The sequence below is a fragment of the Cyprinus carpio genome, unplaced genomic scaffold, assembly GCF_018340385.1.
Source record: "Cyprinus carpio isolate SPL01 unplaced genomic scaffold, ASM1834038v1 S000000001, whole genome shotgun sequence".
In the NCBI taxonomy this organism is placed as follows: domain Eukaryota; kingdom Metazoa; phylum Chordata; class Actinopteri; order Cypriniformes; family Cyprinidae; genus Cyprinus; species Cyprinus carpio.
This window is the reverse complement of record NW_024872754.1, coordinates 181825-207552: the sequence shown is the minus strand read 5'-3', so window position 1 is coordinate 207552 and position 25728 is coordinate 181825. Positions and strand designations below refer to the sequence as shown.

General features: G+C 37.8%; 1 long non-coding RNA gene across 1 annotated transcript in view; it reads right to left on the bottom strand.

The window, feature by feature from the left end:
• LOC122142558 overlaps positions 1-24851 on the bottom strand; it is a 32025-nt gene extending 7174 nt beyond the window's left edge. Inside the window, exon 1 of the long non-coding RNA XR_006158678.1 lies at positions 24693-24851. This is a non-coding gene — a long non-coding RNA (uncharacterized LOC122142558). The remainder of the gene's footprint in view (positions 1-24692) is intronic.
• Between the last annotated feature and the right edge of the window lie 877 nt (positions 24852-25728).

Genomic DNA, 25728 nt, shown 5'->3' with positions numbered 1-25728 from the left:
TAATTGTTTATTTTTAGGACGATATTTTAGTCCGGCGGGTTGCCGCCGCTGCGGAGTAGCACAGTACCTGGGTGACTCATCCATAGACATAAACGGAGAGAAGCAGCGCCCAAGTAGGGCTCGCTGCAGCCTGCGGTGGACATCCAACCCCGCCCACATCCAAGTGTGACGTCAGAAGTCACGCCCATCCCGACACAACCCCCCCCCACATCCCAGTGTGTAGTCAGAAGTCACGCCCATCCCGACACAACCCCGCCCACATCCAAGTGTGACGTAAACGAAAGCCACGCCCATATCAAATACGTCTCCTCATGTGATTTCCCCATCCCCGTACCTGGAAAACCCGGGAAGTATGTTGAAGCAATTTATGGAAGTTAATGGGATCTAAATAAAATAATATTGTCCTTTCGTTTTACTAATACACGTTTTCTTATTTTTGTAAAGGATGTCTAGGCTAAAATGGGCACAACACTTAAATCTAATATTATATTTAATATGTCTAATATACGGAGCTGATTTCATCATCATAACAGCTCCTAAAACGCTTATGTTGATTAAAGTAGGCTAATTGTCAATTAAAACTTTTAAACCTTACCTTGTTCATTTATGTAGTGAGATAAATTCTTTATTATTTAAAAAACGATTTTGACCTACCCAAGGCAAAATTTGAAATGCATCAAATTTAAAGGGGACAATCAGATTTTGGTATTGTAAAAGTATGCTAAATTATTGTAAAAGTTGGTATTGTATAATTGTCATTTAATTTTCTAAAGATTTTATTCCACTTATCATAAAGTGTTAACATTTGAATGATAGAAATCAACAGTTCCCCCATATGCAGTAGGCTACACATACTTAGGCTGAATAAAGATTGCATTGATAGATTATATAAGTAACATGACATTGACCTTCAGGCCTTGTTCATCACAACTTGATATGAAACATGTCCAGGTCCTCCACATACTTAAAGATGAATGAAAAAGACATCCATTGTTTATTGGGCATTTTTATATTTATTATTTTATAAAAATAATTACATGTACAATTTTACAAAAAAAATAAAATAAACAATAATAATAATATACACCCACCAGTTTTTTGAACAGTAAGATTTTTATTATTTTTTAAAGTCTCTTCTGCTCACCCAAGCCAGGATTTATTTGATCCAAAACACAGCAAAAAACAGTAATCTGAAATATTTTTACAATTTAAAAGAACTGCTTTCTATTTGAATGTATTTTAAAATGCAGTTTATTCCTGTGATCAAAGCTGAAGTTTCTTCATCATTACTCCAGTCTTCAGTGTATTAACATAATAATAATAAAATGTTTTTTGAGCATCAAATCAGCATATTAGAATGAAGGATCATGTGACTGGAGTAAGGCACCTTTGAAATCAGCAGGAATACATTTCATTTTAATACAAATATAGAAAATTGTTATTTTAAATAGCAAAATATATTACAAAAGCAAAATATTATACAAATATTTTAAAAATTGGACTGTTTTTGCTGTACTTCGGATTAAATAAATGCAGGCTTGATGAGCAGAAGATATTTCTTTAAAAACATAAAAAAATCTCACTGTTCAAAAAACTTTTGACTGGTTGTGTTTAACAAAGATATGCTCCAAATATTATAAGTCTGAGCAGCTGAATGAGCAGCTGAAATGATCAGATAAACAGTTCTTGACATGCAGTACACACACATACATACATAAGACTACACAGAGAGATTCCTTGCTTCAATATAACTCCTCCGATTCTCCCTCCAGGTAGTCTTTGATGGCATTCTGTTGAATTTTTACTGTCCATCTGGAGAACGGCAGGTCCCTGTCACCTCCCCACAGAATAACCCACGATGACTCTGTACCACGCTGGACCAATGTCCCTTACAAACTCCACTTTATGTCCTCTTGGCGCTCCTGTTAAAAATAGAGAATACATACGTGTTGGGGGTATATGTGTCCACTAAAAATTACTTACCTCATCATTCTACATAAACATATTTATGATTTTTAAACAACAAAAAGTCAATCAGTATCTAAAGAAATGCTCTCACCATACCTCCATGCACCACTGCATGCCTTATGTGGTCCTTCAAGTGAACTGTAACAAGTAATTTTCTTTACTGGTGAAACTGCAGCAGGGACCCCTTCACCCGGGAGAACTGCCCTGAATCAGGCTTGAAGGCGATGAAGTGTGTGTGTCTGAGTGGGTGAGATGAGTGTTATGTGTGGGGGGAAGGGTATAAAAATATTGCACATTGATTCATAATTGATTTTATGTTGTAAGACGTGTGCCTTCTATCTATCTATCTATCTATCTATCTATCATCTGTCTCTCTATCTATCTATCTGTCTCTCTATCTATCTACACATGTATGTATGTATATATGTATGTATTTGTGTGTGTGTGTGTGTACGCATGCATGCCCACGAATACATACATACATATATACATACATGTGTGTATAGACCCCCCCAACATAAAAACACTCATCTCACCCCCCACCCCCAACACCACACACCACACACACACACACACACACACACACATATAAGTATAGTTGTTGCTAGCAATAACGTGCCTGTGTGAAGTTGAAATTAAAAATAACTTAGCCTGTTTAAAAAATACTTACTGTGTTTAGTGCACATGCACACAAATGACCACACGTTCTTAAAAGTTGTCAACGTTTTGGTAAAGACCAAAGATATTTTTTTTTACTTACCGACACGGCAAACAACAGCTTCTTTTTTAGCGGTTGGCAAACAATACAAATTATCTTCTTATCGATGCTTCTTCCTGTTTCAAAATGATTGAGAAGTGTGATGTATTTTGACATGGGCGTGGTCTGTGTGACGTCACACTTGGATGGTGGGCCGGGTTGGATGTCCACCGCAGGCGATGTGCGCCTTCACACTAGAGCGCCTGTTACAATGTTCTTCCGCAAGACGCATGCAGTTCTGTTATTAACCCCTAGAGTGTGAAAACAAAAAACAGCAGCGCGACAACAATAAACTGCGTACCTACGTTAATCTGAGACTCATTTTTTTTTCGTATTCAAAATGAACAAACCAGGTAGCACAACAGGACATATAAAGAACAGAACAAATAGAACATCTACAGGAATTAAATTATATCAAGAATATGTAAAGCTTCACATATATAAAACAAATATAATAAATATATATATATATATATAATATATATATATAAAGGAATACACAGAGGAAACATTATTCATCAGTGGGTAATACCAACAATATCATAATATTTCAGGAATCTGCCACTTTTCTTGTTTTTAATTAACCTTAGAGACTTCAGACATGCATCAATTTCAATTAAAAAATTAGGAAAAAGGTAGGCTGGACGCGATTTAGAGAATTTTTGCTTGCGAATAAAAAACTTCCCAAACAAAATAAAAAAAATAACAATATAATTAATTGAAGTGCTAGCTTTATCTTCTTTATAGTAACAGATTATATCCTTTAACTGAAAGGATTTGGAAGAATCAAGGTGCTTGCCAATATGAAGATATAACCTATTCCAGAAGTTATTAGTTTTTTCACATTGGAAAAATAAATGAATCAGTGTTTCATCCTCATTCCCACAAAATGAACAAGAATTGTCAACATCCATATATTTTGCAACAGTATCATTCACTGGATATATTTTATGTAAGATCTTAAAATGAACTTCCTTAGTTTTATTTGAAATACAATACTTATGAGGTAACATCCAGGCTTCCTTCCAGTCTATATGTTCAATAAAAGAGGCCCAATAAAATTTGCCTTTAGCAACATTATATTTTTTTACTCTGAAAAATATGTCGAATATGCTTATTATTACATTTCTTACTAAGTATATTTATACCATCTAAAATCAAATCAGGTTCTTTGGTGACACTCTTATTAAAGGTTAGATGACATTTAACAAGTTGACTTAGACCAGAAGGAATTGCTTTAAGCACTGCATTATATTCTTTAAATGGTAAAGGGAAATTATGAACAGACATAAATAAGATAATTATTATGAGATAAAAAATTACCAGATTTATCAATAATTGAGAGAATTCCAATTATATTTCTGTTAAACCAAGAAGAGAGAAAAACTGATTTATTCCTAATTTTTATATTAGAGTTGCTCCATAGAAAGGTTTTATGAGGTGAAAAATTGTGGGTGTAGCATAACTTCCAAGCAAGAAGGGCCTGCTGATGAAATTTAGCAAGTGCAACTGGCAATCTGTCCGGCAAGTAATTACATTTCAATAGAAAGGGAAGGCCACCAATTTTGGTAAATATTTAATTGGGGATAAAAAAATATATAGAATTAGGATTTGTTAAGCACTTTTTTATCCAATTTATCCAAAAGGTATTCACTGTATCACTAAAATCTAACACTTCAAGTCCACCTTTTTTGCGACAATTTGAAAGAACTGTTTTTTTTTTAGCTTGTGAGGTTTGTTTTTCCATATGAAGTCTAGAAAAATTGGGTTAATTTTCCTTTAGCAGTAGAGTCATTAACAAAAAGAGAAAGCGAAGGATATACAAAACGAGATAACCCTTCTGCTTTGGACAAAAGAACCCTCCCATAAAGGGAAAAATGAACTCAGTCGCACAAATTTAACAGGCTCTTCAAATATGCTTCATTCTTTATTAATGTTTTTCAAAGATTCGTTTTCGCTAATCGTGGATTCTGAATGCATTGCCACAGATTTCGCTTACGCTTCGCAAAGCTTTTCGTTTGGTGTTTTGACACAAACTTTCTCGTGGGGGCGGGCTTAACAGTGATCTACTCTGATTGGATAGTGAGCTTTTGATGGGCAGGTGCTCTCTGACCGGGAAGCACAGACATCACTCAGTGGCGCGCATATTTGAAATGCTCTCGCGGTGATTTGTATTACTAAATATGTAAATAATATTTGACCTTCGATCGTCTCAGTCTGTAAAGATGAGCTCTTGTCCTTCAAGGCAGCTTGAAGTAAGCTTGTGTTACTGAATGACAACAATAACCCACAACGAACCGCTGCACACTGTAACATGAATAAAACTTGTGTCGATGTTATTGGTTACTTCAGTAACACAAGCTTACTTCAAGCTGCCTTGAAGGACAAGCGAAGGAGGAAGATGATGCCGCTCCGTGTGTCTTGTGAGAGCTCATCTTTACAGACTGAGATGATCGAAGGTCAAATATTATTTACATATTTAGTAATACAAGGCACGACGTATTGCATACAATCACCACGAGAGCTTTCTTTTTCTTCTTTTTTTATTAATGCAGAGAACAAAAACATGAAAAAGTATAAACATACATCACATAATATCAACCTCAACAAAATATTCTTCTTTATTCTTGTTTTCTTTAAATAAAGAATATAAAATAGAACTAAAGAAAAAGAGGGCCAAAATCTAAACAAAATTACACAAGGAGATCAAAGGCGGTGCAAATTCTAACAGTCCTTATAGCTTTCTTATTAGTAGATACTGAGATTACATTCAAATAGTTTTCCCATTTCTTTTAGGAAAACAGAGAAGACAGGTTTACAGTTGGAGAATTAGCATTTGTGAATGTGAAATTTGTTTAGGAAAAAATTTAAATTAATAACAAAACTGATATTTTCGTTTGTGGGGTCAGAGTCATAATACCCAAATATAATTAGGGTGACCATATGCGCCATTCATACACGTCCCGGCCAGGATTTTAATACTGCCTAAAATATCCAGGTTTTGGCTGTTTGCAGGTCGATCGTTGTGTGACATTCATGAGAGCTAGAGAGCAGAGCAGACGGCTCCCCTTATGCCTTCGGATCGCTCTCGCACGAAACCTTTGCTGTCTTGGTCTTTTTTTTTTTTTTAGCAGCGACGCTTCAAAGGTCAAACGAACGAACAAACACGTGCTCATATTTGCATCGCTTTGATTGTTCCCTGTAGATCTCCACCTTCTCACGCGCTCAGCCGGCCCCCACGATTGGCCGATTATGTATAATACCTGCATGTTATTGGTCAAACTGCTTTGGTTGTTTTAGGCAATATTAAAATCCTGGTCGGGACGTGTCCCGTATGTATAGAAGCCCGTTTCCGCCACTGTTGAGTAAAAAAAAAAGATTATTTAAGTCATAATAATGAGAAACTTTCTCATAATAATGACTTAACATCTCATAATAATGAGAAATATTCTCGAAATAATGACTTTCAACCGTCGTAATCGTAATGAAGAAACTTGAGAAACTTTCTCAAAATAAGACCCTGACTTAACCATCTCGTAATAATGAGAAACTTTCTCAAAATAAGACTTAAAATCTCGTAATAATGAGAACTTTCTCGAAATAATGAGAAACTTTCTAGTAATAATGACTTAACATCTCGTAATAATGACTTAACGTATCCTATAATAATGATAAACAAATTGTGACGGCATTGTGCGCTCGAGCTACCCCGTCTATCGAGCTACCCTACAGACTAGGCTCCGGTTGTTGCTGATGCTGATTCTTGCTAACATTGGGCATCTGCGTGATCCATGGATTTTAAACAAATAGAGCAGTATTTCAGAAGAGGACTAACAAATCGTGAAATACTAACTCTACTGAAAGAGGGTACATGGAGTCAATTTAGCAATCGAACCCTTGAGCGACTTTTGAGTAACACCACCAGCTTGGAGGAGGAAGAACAAGACCGATGAAGCTGATGTGGCAGCTTTCCTTCAGCAACAACTACAAACATCAGGACAGTCGCATGGTTACAGGTGGATGCATCAGAAATGCTGGCTCAATGGAATTATCACTGACAGAGAGAGAAGTGGCGGGCTGATTTTACGGTTGCTAGATGGCGAGGGAGTTGACCTGAGGTCTAGGAATCGATTTCGCCGCCGAGTGTATTTCAGCCGTGGACCTAATTATGTGTGGCATATCGATGGATACGATAAATTAAAACCATATGGAATTGGTATAAGTGGGTGCATAGACGGGTTTCAAGAAAAATGATGTGGCTTTGAAGCTTACAGAACAAACCAATGATCCTCGGGTTATTGCTGGGTACTTTATGACAGCTGTCATAGAGGCGGAGGGCTGCCCTAATATGGTGAGATTGGATCTCGGCACAGAGAACATCAATGTTGCAGAGATGCAGAAATTTCTGCATCATGGAACGCATCCCGACTCTGCTTGCGTCAGTTTTGGGCCAAGCACCAGCAATCAACGGATTGAGAGATGGTGGCTTACACTTAGTAAGTCAGTGCATCCTTTTTGGATGAACCTGTTTGACAATATGAAAGAGGATGGACATTATGCTGACACTTTCCTGGACAAATGTTTTGATCCAATTCTGTTTTCAAAAACTTAATACAGGTAAGTCTGTTTTATTTTGTTAACCCAGTTGTTTTTTAAAGGGAAAGTTCACCCCAAAATGACCATTCTGTCATCATTTACTCACCCTCATGTTGTTCCAAAACCTGTAGGCCTAAATATGTTTCTTTCTTTTGTTAAACATAAAGGAAGATCTTCTTAAAGGATGTTTTGTCCCCTGTTTGACTTCCAAATAGTATTAAAAACTAATATGGAAGTCAATGGGGACCCAAAAACTGTTTGGGTTATCAAACATTCTTCAGAATACCTTTCTTTTTATGCTCAACAAAAGAAAGAAACTCATATTTAGGCCTACAGGTCTGGAACAACATGAGGGTGAGTAAATGATGACAAAATGTTCATTTTGGGTGAACTATCCTTTTACATCTAAACCTGTTGACAATTACTTTGTGTCTCTAAAGTAGTGAGTAGATAATTTAAGAAATGCAATCTGGTAGTTACATGGCACAACGCATTAAACCCGTGCGCAAGACTCTACAGAAGTTTTGGTTCAATGACTCATTAAGGCAGTGGCTTTTTGCCACTTACTGTCAGTTTTTAATTGTGTATTTAAATGTATAATTGCATATCTCTATAGACTATTAAACATTTTTACATTTAAAAAATTTATCTCATAACATCATTTCTGCAACTGTAATTGTTATGTAAATGCATTGTCACTTCTGAGATAGATTTTTGTTGATACTAATTTCATTTGAATGGTTAAAACCTAAAGTGTCTTTCTATTTTTTTTATTATTATAAATGTAAGAATTTGACATAAAAAGATGAAAAGATACATTTCATAAGGCTAGAAAAAAATTTGTCTCTATAAAGGTTAAAAAAAAGGTCCTGGATATCAATTTAAGGGGACATGGACCCCACAGCCCCCTAAAACCTGCCCTGCAGGTTAAGCAATCTATGTATTCAAGTAACTGTAAGCGGCAAACATGCGCAGCCTTCAACTGCCCAACACTGCACACAATAAAGTAACTGGTAAATTATATTATGGAAAAATAATATCTTTTTGTAGAAGTGCTTTGGTATCCTTTCTGACTAAAATGATGAACCCATCATGTAAAATAACCTTTTATTCATTTTATTTTTCAGGAGGAACTGGATCAAGTGACTTCATCTTGGAACAATCATAGAATAAGACCAATTCATAACTCTCGATCTCCAAATGGCAAGAGATTACTTACACCCTGTAGGCCCACAAGAAGTTGAAGTGTGTCTGGAGGAATGTGTATTCAAAGACTACCCATGTGACAAAGACGTGTTTGATGCCTGTGTTCACCTCATTACAGAACACAATCTGGATATGCCAAAAGATGTCTATTCAACTGTGGATTTTTATATTATTAAACTTAGGGAGTTGATAAATAATGAACTAAGTGCCACAGACTAAAACTATTTGTGAAGCATATCTAAAAACAAATGTTATTCGCTGCTTAGGCGTCGTAGACAAAATGTCGGGCAGCAATACCTTGATATGATCACACAGCAATGCATCTCATTTGACTTGTACAATGTATTTCACTTTATTGGTGTCACCTTTACATAAAATTTTTAATTCTGTGGAACACATAATTGAAATGAAAAGGCAGGCCTACTAATGTTCAAAAAAAAAAAAAAAAAAAAAATGCTGTATGGGTTTTGTGCTGCATAAGCAAAGCAAGCAGGCAATTCTATAACCAAAAAAAAAAAAAAAGTGTAAAGTTTATGGTTACAGTATTCATGAAACAGGATTGGGTGTGTACTGTTGGAAAACAGCACAACATATATTTGCATTGCAACATATCCTTAAGACATAACATATTGAAAGGAAAGCAATGCTCACTGTAGTCAAAACAAATTTTTCAACTTACATGTAACGCTATAAAAACAGCAACGCTAAAAACAGGTTTGGATGTAGTGCTACTGGGTCAAAGAAAAAAAAAACATCCATATCTTTACACTGAAATTGTGCAATATTTGTATATCTGTAAGACATCATATAAGTAAAGGAAATGCTCATCAGTGAGCAGCAACTGCAAACAGTCTTACAACTGACAATAACATTGCCACGTTATAATAGTTACAAAACTCTTTAAACCTTTTTTCAAATGAACAGTACAGATGCATGTACATTCAAACAATTCAGAAACAACAGTTTAAAACAAACAGTGCATAAGGCAAGACAACTTTTATGGTGGTACATAATGTGAATTCACAAAGACTACAGTCTTACATTTACAAGCAGTAGTCTTTTCTAATTCATTAATTAGATAAAGTCCATCACCCACACATTGCACTCTAAGACGTTTTAATTTCGGATTGCTGAAATCAGGATAAACTGTCATAGAAAACTGACAGCTCCAAGACAACAACCACAAGTGTGTGCAACTGGGCGTCGTTGGAAAGCCTTGAACCTGTGTGAAAGTTAATGACGATAGTTTTCCCCCAAAAAAAAGATCCGAACCAGTGCAGAATCTAAGAAAACCGAGACAGACCTTGTGTGCCAGATTCCCTAAGGTAAGCGGTTTAAATACCTTTGAATCTCCATCTGCTGGGTATTCATGTTCTCTGGGAAAGAAAGAGCCCTCAAAACCTTTCTCACAGTGGGGGCTGCAAGTTTTCATACACAGAGGAAATTTTCATCAAGATGACTGATGGCAGTGGAAAGCATGTTTGCCCACTGCTCAATGACAAAGGCAGGCTCTTGAATCAGTTTTGTTGTGGGCAGTTCTTGTAAGATTTCCTCTGCATTGTTCTCTGTTGGAGTTTTAACGACAGCTATGGCCATCCAAAACCTCAAGCAGTTCTTCTTTGTCAACAGTGGTGAAGTCGGATCGCCAGGCTTCAAAGACTGCTTGTTTCTGATTCTGGAACAAATTTCAGGAAATTCTCAATGACATCGCTTTTCGCACTTCCAAAAGCGGCCTGCTCCACGATTACTGGAGCTATTTTCACAGGAAGGTACCTTTTCCTTTTTCCATCCAAAGGCAATTATTGACGGCCTACACTTTCCCGTGCATTTGTCCAAAATCAATTCCAAAGGAAGGCACCTTGAAAGAGCTGCCCATAGTGCACTGTTTATCAGCGTAAACTCATTCCAGAACTCAGAAAGACAGTCTCTCACAACTCCTCCTTCATCATGGCCCCTCTCAAGTTTTCCGTCTGGTGCAATAATTTGAATCTTTATCTCACACCCTAACATGCTTTCATCCAAAAAATGAGCAATGAGTTTTCTGGGAGGACATGACCACGGTGGACAACTAAGATCCCATTTTTTTGTTCACTATGTGCAATAGTGTTCAGAGGTGAGAGAGCTTACACTAAGGTATCATCCAAAATTTGATCATCCACCAAATAAAATGAGTCTCCAGTGTCTCCAGTGTCAAATGTGACAGTGTTGGCTGTCATCCAAGCACATTCTCATCTAGGGTGGAGGAAATTATCTCTGTTGAATAAAGGAAAGGCATCTCTGGTTCCATGTTGCTCCCTATGTAAATCACATCTGTGTTATCTGTATTTCCTGATCTTTCAGCTGGCATTTTTGTTGGGGAACTGTTCAGTTCTTGTGTAGTGAGAGCCACATCTATTTCCTGTTGCATATGTTGAGCCAGAGTTTACTTCTCTTCTTTGTTGTGAGGTAGAAACCGTAAAATGGCAACCTGGTGTCTCTGCATACAGTTTTCCAACTGTAAGTCTTTCACAATAGACATTTCTTTGTAATCCTTTAAATCTACTTCAAACTCAAGTGATGTCTCCCTCAAGGGCTTTTTCCATCTGCTGCAAAAAAACAGCTTGACTGCTTGCTGAATCAAATCAGATTTCTTGGATTCTTTTGATACATCAACTTTTCGTGTGCCACCCCTTCTTGTTTCTCACTTGTTAAAAGACTTCATTTCTGTATCGTAATTCATCCATCCTCCTTCTACCTTTCTCATAGTCTTCTGAGCATTCTTTGCTGTGTGTTGTTGACTTGTTGTGACAGAATCATCATACTTCGATTTTTTGGATATTTTAGATTTCAATCGCTCAAAAAGTTTTGATTTCCTTTTATTGGGATCATTCCTGTTACTGGCTTTTCTGTCTGCAAAATCCCAAAATGGCCAAACGATCACCATGTGTGGAAAGTATGTCTTTAGCTGTTCATCTGTCATTTGATTTCGATGACACTGGCATCAGTCTAGAAAAAAAAGGAAATGCAGTTTTATATTTGACATTGAGTTTGCCTGTCAACATACAATTTTCACTATAAATGTTGGGTGCAAAAAAGTGTGTGTGTGTGTGTATATCATTGTATATATATATCTATCTTAGATCTATATATACCCACACACGACCCCTAAAATATATATACACATAATACATCTATATATACAGACATTCGTGCTGTCAATGTTTAACCGCATAAGATAGATTTTTTGTCCTGTTTAAACACGCGCTAAAATATTTAATGCAGCATCGTGTTTTTTTAACTGGTCCTCCTTTAGCTAGCAATTACATAGAGGATACCATGCTATCATTCATGCTTTAAACCATTCTTCACTTGCGCTGCCTGTGAATGGGTTTGGGTGCAAAAAAGATGCGTGCCAGTTTGTGTTGCGGCAAATAGAGTTATATATCGCACTTGAAGTATACACAATAACACCCACAATAAAAGGTATCATACAGTGATCACCCCAATACCCTCTATATACTAGCCGACACTTAGCAATGAGGCTGGTCAATGATCTACACGTGTAACCTCACACAGCTCATCGATTTGTTAATGTCCTTCGTTGTAACGCTGCTCAAAGCAAATATGTGTACATCCAGGGTCAAATTTCCCTTCCTGAGAGAAAGTATAATGGGTAGTCATTTAGCGCGTTGATCGCATAATCCTAAGCCCTGCAGTCTTTCATCGTGCCATGAATACGTTATTGCTACATTCTCTATGCCTTTTCTTGTTCCAGTTTCTCAACATCGTAAGAGAACGCGACATTGGCGCATAACTCAATTAATCATCCACCGGTAGACATACCTAGGATTTTTATGCTCATTAGGCCCTGCGGCCCATATGACAAAGTTATATTACGCACTATGAATTAACAGATAACACACAGACACTTGATTAGATGCTATCAAAACATAGATACTACCCCAACCATGGTGGATGTCAGGCATGGCGGTTGATGTGCAACTCCTGATGTGGTGTCACGGTTTTTCTCTGAAAACGTTGTTTAGAAATAGGGCCTGTTTTGCACTTGCTTCCACACTGCATCATTGGGGTTCTTTATGGGCAGAGTAGGGACATCCCTAAAAACAACAAATTAATAAAATCTTGTTCTACCGTGTAATGTTTCTAAATCCGGCCTTCTACTGTGAGCTCGAACGGTCTGCAAGTTACCCCCCTGCTCATTTCCTTCATCTGTGGGCCTGACATTTTTGGGGCGCAGGCTAGCATTCTCTCAAGACGAACTTTTCCTCCTTGCGTGTCCCACGTTTTCTGCAATTAGTTTTCCCTGAACTCTTCAAGATGTGCAGCCAACTTATTAACACCATGTAGCTCATCCATCTGTAAGATCAACTACATGATTCACACCATGCCTCTTTTGTGCCTTTACGGTCGCATTCGTTAAACCGTACAACGGTTCTTGATATATCAAACTAACGCATAGTGGCCTATGATTACTACATTAAACCTTCACTGGTCAGGAGCTTTTGTGTATGGGCCGCATGGTTGGATGTCGTACAGTCACTTTAGATTGATATCAGTTTTGTCCTGGCTCCGTTGGTTCATCTGAAAACGTTTGCACAATGCAACATTGCTGGTTTTGATTAAGTCTTATTACGACAAGTTTCTCCTTGCCTCATATGAGATCTTTATCGATCATTAGGGACAGTCCCTTCGTTCTGGGGCTCAGTGTTTAAAAAAATGTTTTCTCGTGGATACGTAAGTTAACCATTATTTAGTTCGAGAAGTTGATTATGACATTACTCTATTTTAATTCTTATATAAAACTCAGTTTGCTGCATTATTAGAGTAGAAAGTTTCATGCTCATTATTACGAAAAGATTTGTCATTTTACGAGCGCTCGGCGCCGTCTATGTTTTCAATAGCTATAGGCGACTATTTCATTACGAGACATTATCTCATTATGTGCGATGTTTATTGTCATATTTCGATATAAGTTCTGCATGATTTTGCACACGTTATACTTATTATAAACGGAGGGTCAAGCTTAATTACGTATTTTCGTGGCGCATTTTTATTCAATTTCTCTTAGTACCATCTTATTCGAGACCAATTTCTCATGATTTTGAGACGGTTTTTTCTCACAACCAAGAGAAAGTCTTGTCATTATTACTCAATGCAAGCAAGGGTGACAGAAAGTTTCTCAGACAAATCGAACACACACACACTTCTCATTATTACGAAAGAACGTTTCTCGTTATTACGATAAGTGGCAGAACGTGTTATCTGATATTGCAAGTCATTATTTCTTGGCCGTAACACTCATTATTTTACGAGAAGTGTCTCAGCTGTTTATGATGCATAGCATACTTACATATTCAAAACAGTTCCTGGCCTCATGATCTGGCAGGCACTCATTGCTGCAAATGCGGCATCATGCGTGCACTCCATTGTCATCACCATTGTTGCTCATTAAGCATGTGCGCTTGTCGAGTTAGTTTCTCATTAGCCGAAGAAAGTTTTCTCTTTCGTTCGTTAAAGTTTCTCATGCGCGGAGAAAGTTTCGTCGTATTACTAGATTTTACGTCATATTTCGAGAAAGGTTCTCGGGAGACGAGTAGTTTCTCCGGCTTTTATTACCTAATGTATCTCATTATTTTGATATACTTTCTCATGTATAAGGAGATGTTAAGTCATCTTTTCGGAGAAAGTTTTCCATCATTATTATCGAAAAGTTTCTCATTATTAATTACGAATGTTAAGCAATATACGAGAAAGTTTCTCATTACGAGATTTTACGAAGATTTGAGAAAGTTTCTCATTAGATATTTTGAGAAAGTTTTCTCATCTATTAGAGAATATTAAGGCTCTATTCGTCCCCCTCTCATTATTTCGAGTCAGAATTCTCATTAATTAAGAACGTTTCGCATTATTTGACGTGATTCAATTTTCCTCCATTTTGTTTGGAAAGTTTCATCATAGTTTGAGAAGTTTCTCATTATTTACGAGGATGTTAAGTCAATTATACGAGAAAGTTTTCTCATTTATTACGAGATTTTTAAGTCATTATTTCGAGAAAGTTTCTCATTATTTTTGAGAAAGTTTCCTCATTATTACGAGAAGAGTTTCTCGTTATTACGAGAGAAAGTTAGTCCGTTATTACGAGATTATTAAAGTCTATTTCGAAGAAAGTTTCTCATTATTACGAGAAAGTTTCTCATTATTTTGGAGAATAGTTTCTCATTAAGTAAGGTTTCTCGTTATTTCGAGAAAGTTTGTCATTATTACGAAAAAGTTTCTCATTATTTTGAGAAAGTTTTTCGTTATTTTGACAAAGTTGAGATGTTACAGTCAGATCGTTATTACGAGAAAGTTTCGCCATCTATACGAGATTTTAAGTCGTTATTTCGAGAAAGTTTTCTCATTATTTTGAGAAAGTTTCTCATTATTACGAGATGTTAAGTCATTTATTACGAGAAAGTTTCTCATTTATTTCGAGAAAGTTTCTCATTATTACGAGAAAGTTTCTCGTTTATTACGAGATGTTAAGCTCATTATTGTTCGAGAAAGTTTCTCATTATTACGAGATGTTAAGTCATTATTTCGAGAAAGTTTCTCATTATACGAGAAAGTTTTCATTAGTTACGAGAAAGTTTTTCATTATTACGAGATTTTTAAGTCATTATTTCGAGAAAGTTTCTCATTATTTTGAGAAAGTTTCTCATTATTACGAGATGTTAAGTCATTATTACGAGAAAGTTTCTCATTTATTACGAGATTTTAAGTCATTATTTCGAGAAAGTTTCTCATTATTTTGAGAAAGTTTCTCATTATTACGAGATGTTAAGTCATTATTACGAGAAAGTTTCTCATTATTTCGAGAAAGTTTCTCATTATTACGAGAAAGTTTCTCGTTATTACGAGATGTTAAGTCATTATTAAAATTAAAAAAAGTTTCTCATTATTTTGAGAAAGTTTTTCGTTATTTTGACAAAGTTTCTCGTTACTTCGATAAAGTTTTTGTTATAGGGATACTCCACCCCAAAATTAAAACGAGAAAGTTCTTCATTATTACGAGATTTTAAGTCCTTATTTCGAGAAAGTTTCTCATTTATTACGAGAAAGTTTATCTTCATTATTCCGAGAAAGTTTCTCATTATTAACGATGATTATTTTAAAGTCATTATTTCGAGAAAGTTTCTCATTATTACGAGAAAGTTTCTCATTATTACGAGATTTTAAGTCATTATTTCGAGAAAGTTTCTCATTATTTTGAGAAAGTTTCTCATTATTACGAGATGTTAAGTCATTATTACGAGAAAGTTTCTCATTATTACGAGATTTTAAGTCATTATTACGAGAAAGTTTCTCATTATTTTGAGAAAGTTTCTCATTATTACGAGATGTTAAGTCATTATTATGAGAATAGTTTTCTCATTATTACGAGAAAGTTTCTCATTATTATGACTTAAAGATCTTTTTTTTTTTACTCAACGTGGCGGAAACGGGCTTCTATACGTATGAACGGCGCATATGGTCACCCTAAATATAATGTTTTTCATATGTACTGAGAAGCCTGGCAAAATATCATCCCAAAGTTTCTGAGTGTAGTGACATGACCAAAATAAGTGTACAGTTTCTTCAGAACTCGAACAAAAAGAGCTTGTAAAATCAATGTCAGATTTAAATCTTTGTATAAACTAATGTACACGGTAGAACCTGTGTATGAGCTTAAAATACATTTCTTTCAGACCAGATTTAATCACCGTGAGAGCTTTCCAATATGCGCGCCACTGAGTGGGGTCTGTACTTCCCGGTCAGAGAGCACCTGTCCATCAAAAGCTCACTATCCAATCAGAGTAGATCCACTGTTAAGCCCACGCCCCCACGAGAGGTTTGTGTCAAAACACCAAACGAAAAACTGCGACGCGTAAGCGAAATCTGTGGCTCAATGCATTCAGAATCCCACGATTAGCGAAAACGAATCTTTGAAAAAAACATTAACAAAGAATGAAGCATATTTGAAGAGCCTGTCTTTGTAAATTTGTGCGACTGAGTTCATTTTTTTTCATTTTCATTGTGTTTTTCTTCTTTTGTAATGGCATATTTTTGATAGTTTCTGAAAAAGTTACGTTCAGTTTTATAAAGTTAAACCGGGAGTCACTGTACTGTATACCACCAGTATGTGTGAAATCACTAACTGTGGCTTTTTAAATGAATTGTTATTCATTCCTAGATTTACATCTGTTATTTTTTCATTTGTGTCTGACTATCAAACTAGACAATAAAAGAAAGAGTTTCTTTTGCTGTATTTATTATATATTATGTAAGATGTTTTTTTTTAGTTTGTCACACATAGATTAACATAAAGGGGATAACGTTTTTAACCCTTAGTACAGGAGTCACAATAAGTGTTTTGTTTTAGACATATAGTTAAGGTAATGGTTCAATTAAAGGACTGTTAAATGTAAAGCTGTTAATTAACAAACTATTAATAAACCTACCATATGTTGTAGGCATAAAAACGTTATAAATTAGGAGATTAGCTATCATTTTTGACAAATGGCTTGAAACAATACACTGTATATTCACACAAAACCATACCCGCACTGCTGCTGTAGCCCCACCTTTTGTCCTGTATTTTATAGTGACCAGTTGTTGGCAACCTTATATATATGCCTCAGGAGACTTCAATATGGCATTAATGGCAAAAAAGTGCTAGCTCCCCATTTATCAGAAGTAAAAAGGTTGGCAAAAAGATGCATCTCAAAATTCATCAGATTGATGCTTTAAAATATGTAATTTTCAAAATGTTCTTACAGGGGAGCATGCCCCCGGACCCCCCTAGAGGGCTAATATCCTTCTCACCTTTTTCACCCCTGACCCGTTTTCATGCCTGAAAGGTCTCCAAAAAAAGAAAAAAAAAATCTGGATTTTGGAGTTAGTTGAACCAATGTTAAAATGATAAAGTTACTATTGTAGTTTTACAATAGACATATTTTTTGTTTTTGTGTGAAAAAAGGAGAAGCACCCGGCTGCAGCCTGCAGATCGAGGCGGGGCTGCATCTGGGGCGGAGTTGCACGTGTCGCCCCGCCCCTTACCTACTCTGATTGGTTTGATCGTCTTTCATAGACATACATGACAGTAAATGTGTGTAGTTGGTGTAGGACAGAGTATGTTGTTTAAAAAGCTAAAAACGCTGTGCAGTTTTACAAAGCATTCATTATAATGCACAGAAGAAGAAAAAAAAAAAAAACATTAGCCTGTAACTCGCCATGTCCCTGAAATGATTGTTTTGCTAAATTAAACCGATCTTTAGGCTAACAGATGAACAACCAACTACATTTAATAAATGAATTGGGTTTAATATCCACAGTGGGAGGATCAGGTCTTCAGATCGAAGAATGAATTATGAATTAAATAATTTTTGTAAATTTGATCCTTTCATATCATCAGAGAATGAGAAAGTATTGTTTTAATTTATATAGCATGATGAGACAATTATTGTTACGTGTAATTATCTGCAACAGGGTAATATGTCTGCTGTGTGCTATTTCAATTTTTATGAAACTTTTAGACTTTTCCTTCCTTTTATTTCAGGAAAATATGCTGCTCCTCATTATTTTAAAGTGAAGAAATCGAGAAACTCTTATTTCTACCGTCCAGTGATGATTCTGAAAGGACATACCAGTAATCTGTTGCTATAGTAACGAACGCAATTTCATGCGCATCGTGTCTGATTTTAGTGCAGTTGTCTCACAGCCACTGTGGTCAAATATTGAGATAAACTTTATAAAGTATCATCTATTTATATTAAATTGGTATCTTCTCCGATATCAATTTTGTGACCACTATTGAGCCGATTCTTTTAATTCAGCTGGAATGCTTAACGTGAAAATGTTTTTTTTTTTTAAAGACCAAACTCAGTAAACACATTACTAATAAAGTATTCTATTCACAGACAAGCAGATGAGTCCAGAATAAGAATGCAATGCGTTTAATTACGTGTAAAGCTTTTTCCTCCCATAGAAAACCATTAGACTAAAAGGAAAACGCTTAACGTGGCGTAATGCATTAAAACGTGTTTTAAAAATACCAAACTCAGTAAACATTTTTAATAAAGCATTATATTTACAGATAAGCAGGTAATGGGAGGAAAATGCTTAACGGGTAATTAATCGCGTCGCGTTCGTATTCTGGGCTCATATCTGCTTGTCTGTGAATAGAATGCTTTATTAATAATTTGTTTACTGAGTTTGGTCATTTTAAAACACAGTTTTAATGCATAAGTCCACGTACTTTCACGTTAAGTGCTTTAGAATGTCCCAATGATTTGCAACTTTCATTTTCATAAGTAGCTTGCTGTGTTTAGTAGCAGAAAGGCCTGCTTCTCATCAGGATAACAGCTTTTTAGATCAGCTGCAACTTTCATTTTCATGTTTTTGCAGTGCTATCATAAAGCTTAGCAATGCCAAGCTTTATGGTAGCCCGGGAAGGCAAATTATACCGTGGGTTGAGTGTTCAAACAAAGTTTTGAAAGCCATCGCCATCCACGATACTTATCGGGCGCATGTCTTTGCAGATGAATTCAGTAAGTGCTTGGGTGATTTCTTCCTGTTTTGCAGCAGGTAGCGGATTTGGGGTATTCGTGGTGTAAAATGAAGTTACCCTATACTGCTTTAATGTGGGCCCCTCGTCATGACACTCTTGAGAAAACAAGACTGCATGTGTGTTCTCATGTTAGATGTTATGGAGTGAAATAGCAGCGGTTTCTTACACAACTTACAAACGACACTGGTTTTGTCAATAGTTTCACCGTTGACACTCCAGAAACCAAAGAAATGGCACACAGCACTTTTAAGGTGTTTTGGCGTAAGCAAAATTCTCTCTGACTCCGAGTCTTCAGACTCTTTTTCCACCATTTTTCAAATTAACGCACCCGCACGCCGCACCGCTCTGCACTGGATAACAACCCGCATCAGTTACGTCATCATGTGTCGCACGCTTCTTGACACAAAATATTTGAATGCAAGGTTTTTGCTTTCGAATGTGCCTTTTTTTTATTCGACAAATATTCAAAATTCCTACTACAGAGTGTTAAAAGTAACACTGAAGTGGTGTCAGATTAACACTGCTGGATGTCTATAGCTGTGTCCCAAAGTTGAGTGTACACACTTCGAAGGTCACGGACTTCGAAAACCAGGTCTCCAAAGTGCATGAGATGCTCTGCCTTTGCAGGATTTCCTAATTCCACCTACAGGTGTTTCCGATTATCACTCTGTTGCATAGCAACGGTGCGAGAGGAGAGCTGATGCACTGTAAAACCTGACAAGTCACAGTAACTTAAACCGTTTGAGTAAACAGATTGCCTTTACTTAAACCATGTAAGTTTTAAAACTTTGCAATTATGTAATCAAGTGATTAATTAAGTGCTGATTGAGCTTTAGTGATGAACAGCTGCTGTTAACAAACCAGCATCACCAGCTCCACTTATTAATAACCAGACTGACTTTATTTCTGTCAGACGTCTACAGAAGATCTTATTGAGAATTAACTAAGGTTTAGATGTTGATTTATTGTTTCATTTGAAGTAACCATGTTAGAGATCAGTGTTTGCTTTAGTTGGGCTCTTGACCCTTGACTTCTGTCTTAATTATTTATTTTTTTGGACGTTGTAACCATGTGTTTTTGAAACATGTTTGTTATAACTTAAAAATAGAGGTGGGCAGATCGATACTAATATTGATAATATCGAGCATATTGGTGATGATAATCATCAATTATGGAGCTGTTCAGAGTCAGGTCCTTCTCAAAAAAGCTGCTCTATAGTTAGTTCAGTTGATTACAATGAAAAACCAGTCAAAAAAAGTCAGTGGTTCTTTCATAATCAGTTAATATAAATGACTTTCCAAACAGTTTGGTCTTCCATGGTGTCAACTAGTCACACACAGACATCAATAATCAGAATATGAACCTCAACAATGGTTTACAAAAAAAAAAAAAAAATGCTGCAATGCATGCTGGGTACTATTGTAGTACAAAACTCATCCATGGCTCCCAGCATGCTCTGCTGCATTGTTTTTTTTATGGTCACCATTGTTGAGGTTCATATGCTGATTATTCAAGTTCAAGTCTGCTTTATTGTCAATTTCCACATGTACAGTACATACATACAGAGAATCGAAATTGCGTTACTCTCAGACTCCGGTGCATACAGATAACCATTAACAATTAAAAGCCTAAAAAAATAACTAGATCAAATATAAAATGTAGATACAATTATACAATAAGGACTTTATAAAAAAAAGACATATAATAAAAATAAAATTTAAAAATAAAGTTAAATAAAGCAGCGCAAGGTAAATGACAGATATAGTGCAAATCAATGAAGTGAACAGCAGTGCAGTTAAAAGATTTTTTAGTGCAAAAAAATCACTTATGTATAATATCTTAAGTCTGATTAAAGTGACAAGTGACAAGTGACCAAGAGCAGTTATTTAACTGACTGATGAGGTAGTTTCCATGCCGAATGAGGTAGTGAGCGGTGAGGTGAGCAGACCAATGCTGCACAAGTGACTGTGCATGTCATCATATATTTAGTGTGTGGGGGGGGGGGGTTCATAGTTCAGTGGTGCCTGGGGCAGAAGAGGGGAGGGGGGGCAGGTTCGGGAGGGAGTTCAGCTTCCTGGACAGCCTGGTGGATGAAGCTGTCCTTCAGTCTGCTGGGTCCTGGCCTGGAGACTTCGCAGTCTCCTCCCTGATGGCAGCAGACTGAAGAAGCTGTGTGATGGGTGGGTGGCCATACCACACAGTGATGCAGCTATTCAAGATACACTGGTTCCATAAATGTCCTGAAGGGAGGGGAGAGAGACACCAATGATCTTCTCAGCTGCTCTCACTATGCGTTGAAGAGTCTTCCGGCAGGACGCGTTGCCCAGGCGCCATACCCACACAGTGATGCAGTGGTCAGAATGCTCTCGATGGTGCCTCTGTAGAAGGTGTACATGATGAGGGGGGTGGGGCTCTGGCTCTCCTCAGTTTGCGGAGGAAGTAGAGACGCTGCTGTGATTTCTTGGCCAGTGCTGCAGTGTTGTCGGTACCAGGAGAGGTCCTCTGTGATGTGCACACCCAGGAACTTGGTGCTGCTCACTCTATCCACAGTCGCACCGTTGATGGTCAGAGGAACATGCTGAGTGTGCGTGCTTGATGTGGTGCATGACTAGCCGTTCAAAGCACTTCATGAGGATGGGGGTAAGTGCAACAGGATGGTAGTCATTGAAGCAGGATGGAGACGGCTTCTTCGGGACTGGAATGATGGTGGTAGCTTTGAAGCGTGTGGGAACAAACAGCCTGACTAAGAGAGATGTTGAAAATGTCTGTGAAGACATCAGTGAGTTTCTGCTGCTACAGTCTCTCTCTCAGGTACACGCCCAGGAATGTTGTCAGGACCCGGAGCTTTGCGTGCATTGATCCTGCTGAAGGATCTCCTCACGCTGTCCGGGGTCAGAATCATCACCTGGTCACTGGGGGGAGGTGGAGTTCTTCTGTGCATGCAGTGGAGCTGTTTTGTGCCTCAAAGCGAGCGAAGAAGGTGTGTCAGCTCGTTTACAGGCAGAGAGATGTTGTTGTCCACAGGTCCGTGGTGGGGGATTGTAGTCCGTAATGGTCTGTATCCCCTGCCACAGGCTCCGAGTGTCTCTGCTGTCACTGAATTGATGGGCTATCCTCCAGGAGGAGTACTCTCTCTTAGCCTCTCTGATGCCGCGGGACACGGTTGGCCCTAGCTGTTCTCAGGCCCACCTCATCTCCAGCTCTGAAGGCAGCATTCCGTGGTCTTCAGGAGTCTGTAGACCTCCCCCGTCATCCATGGCTTCTGGTTGACCCGGACAGTGATAGTTTTTGTGATCGTTACATCATCAATACACTTATTGATGTAGGCAGTAACAGTCTCTGAGTACTCCTGGAGGTCAGTGGTGTTATTGCATGTGGCAGCCTGTTTAAACATATTCCAGTCAGTTGTGTTGAAGCAGTCCTGAAGAATCTCTGATGATCCTTCTGGCCACACATGAATCTGTTTCTGAACTGGTTTGGCGACTTTAACGAGCGGTCTGTATGCGGGCATTAGCATGACAGTGATGTGGTCTGAGGCACCGAGGGTGGGGGAGGGGGAGGGCTTTGTAAGCTCCTCTCTGTGTGGTGTAAACAAAGTCTAAAATGTTTTTACCTCTTGTTGGAAAGTTAATGTGTTGGTGTATTTTTGGAAACACACTCTTAAGGTCAGCATGGTTGAAATCCCCAGCTATGATGAGAAAAGCATCGGGGTGTGCTGTCTGCTGCTCACTGATGTGCTGGTACAGTTCATTAAGTGCGTCGTTCCTGTTGCTGATGTTGTTGTTCGGGGGAATGTAAACCGAAACGAGCAGTAGGCAGTATATTCCCTCGGCAGATAGAACGGCCGGCACTTAATAATCATAAACTCCACCAGGGCTGAGCAGTGTTTGCAGATCACAACAGTATCGCGGCACCACGTGTCATTGATGTAAACACAAAGCCCGCCGCCGTGGGTTTTTCCTCCCGCGACGAGAGCTCTGTCTGCTCGATAGCACGTCAGCTGGTCGAGCTGAATGGCGCAGTCCGGAACGCTGTCGCTGAGCCATGTTTCCGTGAATACAAACACACAACAGTCTCTTACAGTCCTCTGAGTTGAGCGTAGTAAACGAATGTAGTCCAGTTTATTGTCCAACGAGCGTACGTTAGTCAGTACGATGGTGGGGATAGATGGCTTGTGTGGGTTAGCCGTTAGCCTAGCCCGGATACCTCCTCTAACACCCCTCTTCTGCTTTCTCTCACACCGCTTGTGGCTCCTCCACTGTGGGCGAGATGCAGCAGTGGGGGTCGGTGATGATGTAAGCCTCCGGAGCAGACCGAGGGCCCGCAGCTGTTCCGTGTGCGCAGAGTTTAACTCTAAAAATGCGGTTCTGCCGACATCGAGCAGAAAACTCGCGACTGTATTTGCGCTTACAGACAGGTAGACGTGACGACAACGTGCAAAAACACTGTGACTCACAAGACAAAAAACACGAAAACACCGATCACCCCTGAAAAATACAACCCTCCGCGAAAGTACGACACACAAGTCTTGTAACAAATTATTGATGTCTGTGTGTGACTAAGTGACACCACAGAAAACCAAACTGTTTGGAAAGTTCTTTATATTAACTGATTATCACAGAACCACTGGCTCTTAGAATCACTTTTACTGTAATCAATCCAACTAATTACACAACACCTTTTTCATCAGAGATTAGACTCTAAACAGTTCAATACCGAGTCCAGGTAAATTACACTGGTTTGCTGCGTCCTTTGTCGGATTACAACTTTAAATGCAGGTATTGGCTTGGCGCTTTCTTGAATAATGTAATGATACATATGAAAAACTACAAAATACACACAAACGCATAGCAGTTCAAATGGTGACTGATATTTTACAAAGGTGTGATTTTGTATAGTTTATTGTCTTGACCAAGGAGATCATACACAGTAAAAACCCCAGTGTTAAATTAACACTCCCAGTGTTTATATAATCCACACTCAGAGTGTTAAAAAAGTAACACTGAAGCAGTGTAAAAGTTAATGAGATAATTAATTTAGTAATTGAGTGATGATTGAGCATTATTGAAGAACACCTGCTGTTAACAAAACTGAATCACTGAAAGAAAGAGAAACAAGAACAGAAAAAAGAGAGGAGCAGAAATACAAGAACTACAACTGACTTCAGCCACAGCCACAGATGAAATCAACACAAGATAGAAGACATTAAATCTCTCAAGATCTCAGCAGAGGATAATCAAACAACTCCACAAACAGCATCACCAGCTTCATGCATTACTAACAACATTGACATATGCACCGAGCAGTGTTAATTTAACACTCAGGATTTTACTGTGTGTGTTTGTTTGTGTGTGTATATATATATATATATCTCAACATTACAATAGTGAAAGACACATCTCTTACTGATCACGTCTCTTGCGCAGCGGGATGTTGAACTCATGAAAAATAATCACGTTGTTTGTATTCGATGTCGAATTACAATGATCCAAGTTTGAAATCCCATTTAACGAAGAACAAAAATGACACTTCATTTTAGGACTACATGATGATATGAAGAAAATATTGCTCACTTACCATAAAACGGGTGGCCGTTTGAATCTGCAGTGTTAACTCGTTTTTCTCCTCGAAATGACGTTGCTGATTTTCGTCTAATTTCACTTTCGTTTTCAGCTCCACTCCTCTGAAGTTCCCTCGCGCTCCCTCTAGTGGCGCAGAGCTGCATCTCATTCTCATGTCAGACTCCAAGCGTGTACGTCTGCAAGACAGGGGCGTAACTTGAAAGAGGCGTAACTTGAAAGAGGCGTAACTTGAAGTAGGAGGCGTAACTTGAAGTTGTCCAAATCACACAGAACCACGCGAGATGTTAAAACGAGATGTTGTTGGCAATATGGCCGCTTTCAATAGGGCACAGAGTAGAATATTGATAACGTTTTTAAAGAAAGCAGGGGTTTTAGGCAGGATTTGATGCATGATGTGTGTGTGGATATTAATTGTTAGGGGACAATGTGAGTGATGTGTACGTTTAGTAGGAAAACCTATTATCTGATCCACACTCCGGGACAGAAGAGGGCGGTATTGCACCAATAAGCTGGATGCCAACCGCCGTTAAACTGGAAAGAAGAAGAATATGACAGCTTGCTGCCGAGAGACAACGGTGAGAATATATTTTTTCCCGAAATAATTGTTTAAATTGAAAGTGTATAAGTCATTTTTTTTCATAAAGTGGTATCGTTTTTTTGGAGTTAATAATCTATTAAAACTAAGGTGTAAAGTCAGCAACATATAAGCGAAAGGCGTAAAGACGCTATCCCCGTTTCACAGACAAGTCTAGTCAAGACTAATTGAACTATGGCCTGATCCTGGTTCAAATCTGTCTGTGACCTAAATAATATAGCATATTTTTGATTGTGCTGCATAACTAACAGGAGAGCTCTATTAAGTACACGACTCAAAAGTGGATTTACATAAACCATATATACATCTTGAAGACTATTACTAAATGTCTATTTATCATCTGACAGGATCGTCTTTGATAAGTATTGCAGATGAGCTCATTTAATATACATGACACAGGCATCTGACTGATGTGTGTGTGATATTGTGTAGAAAT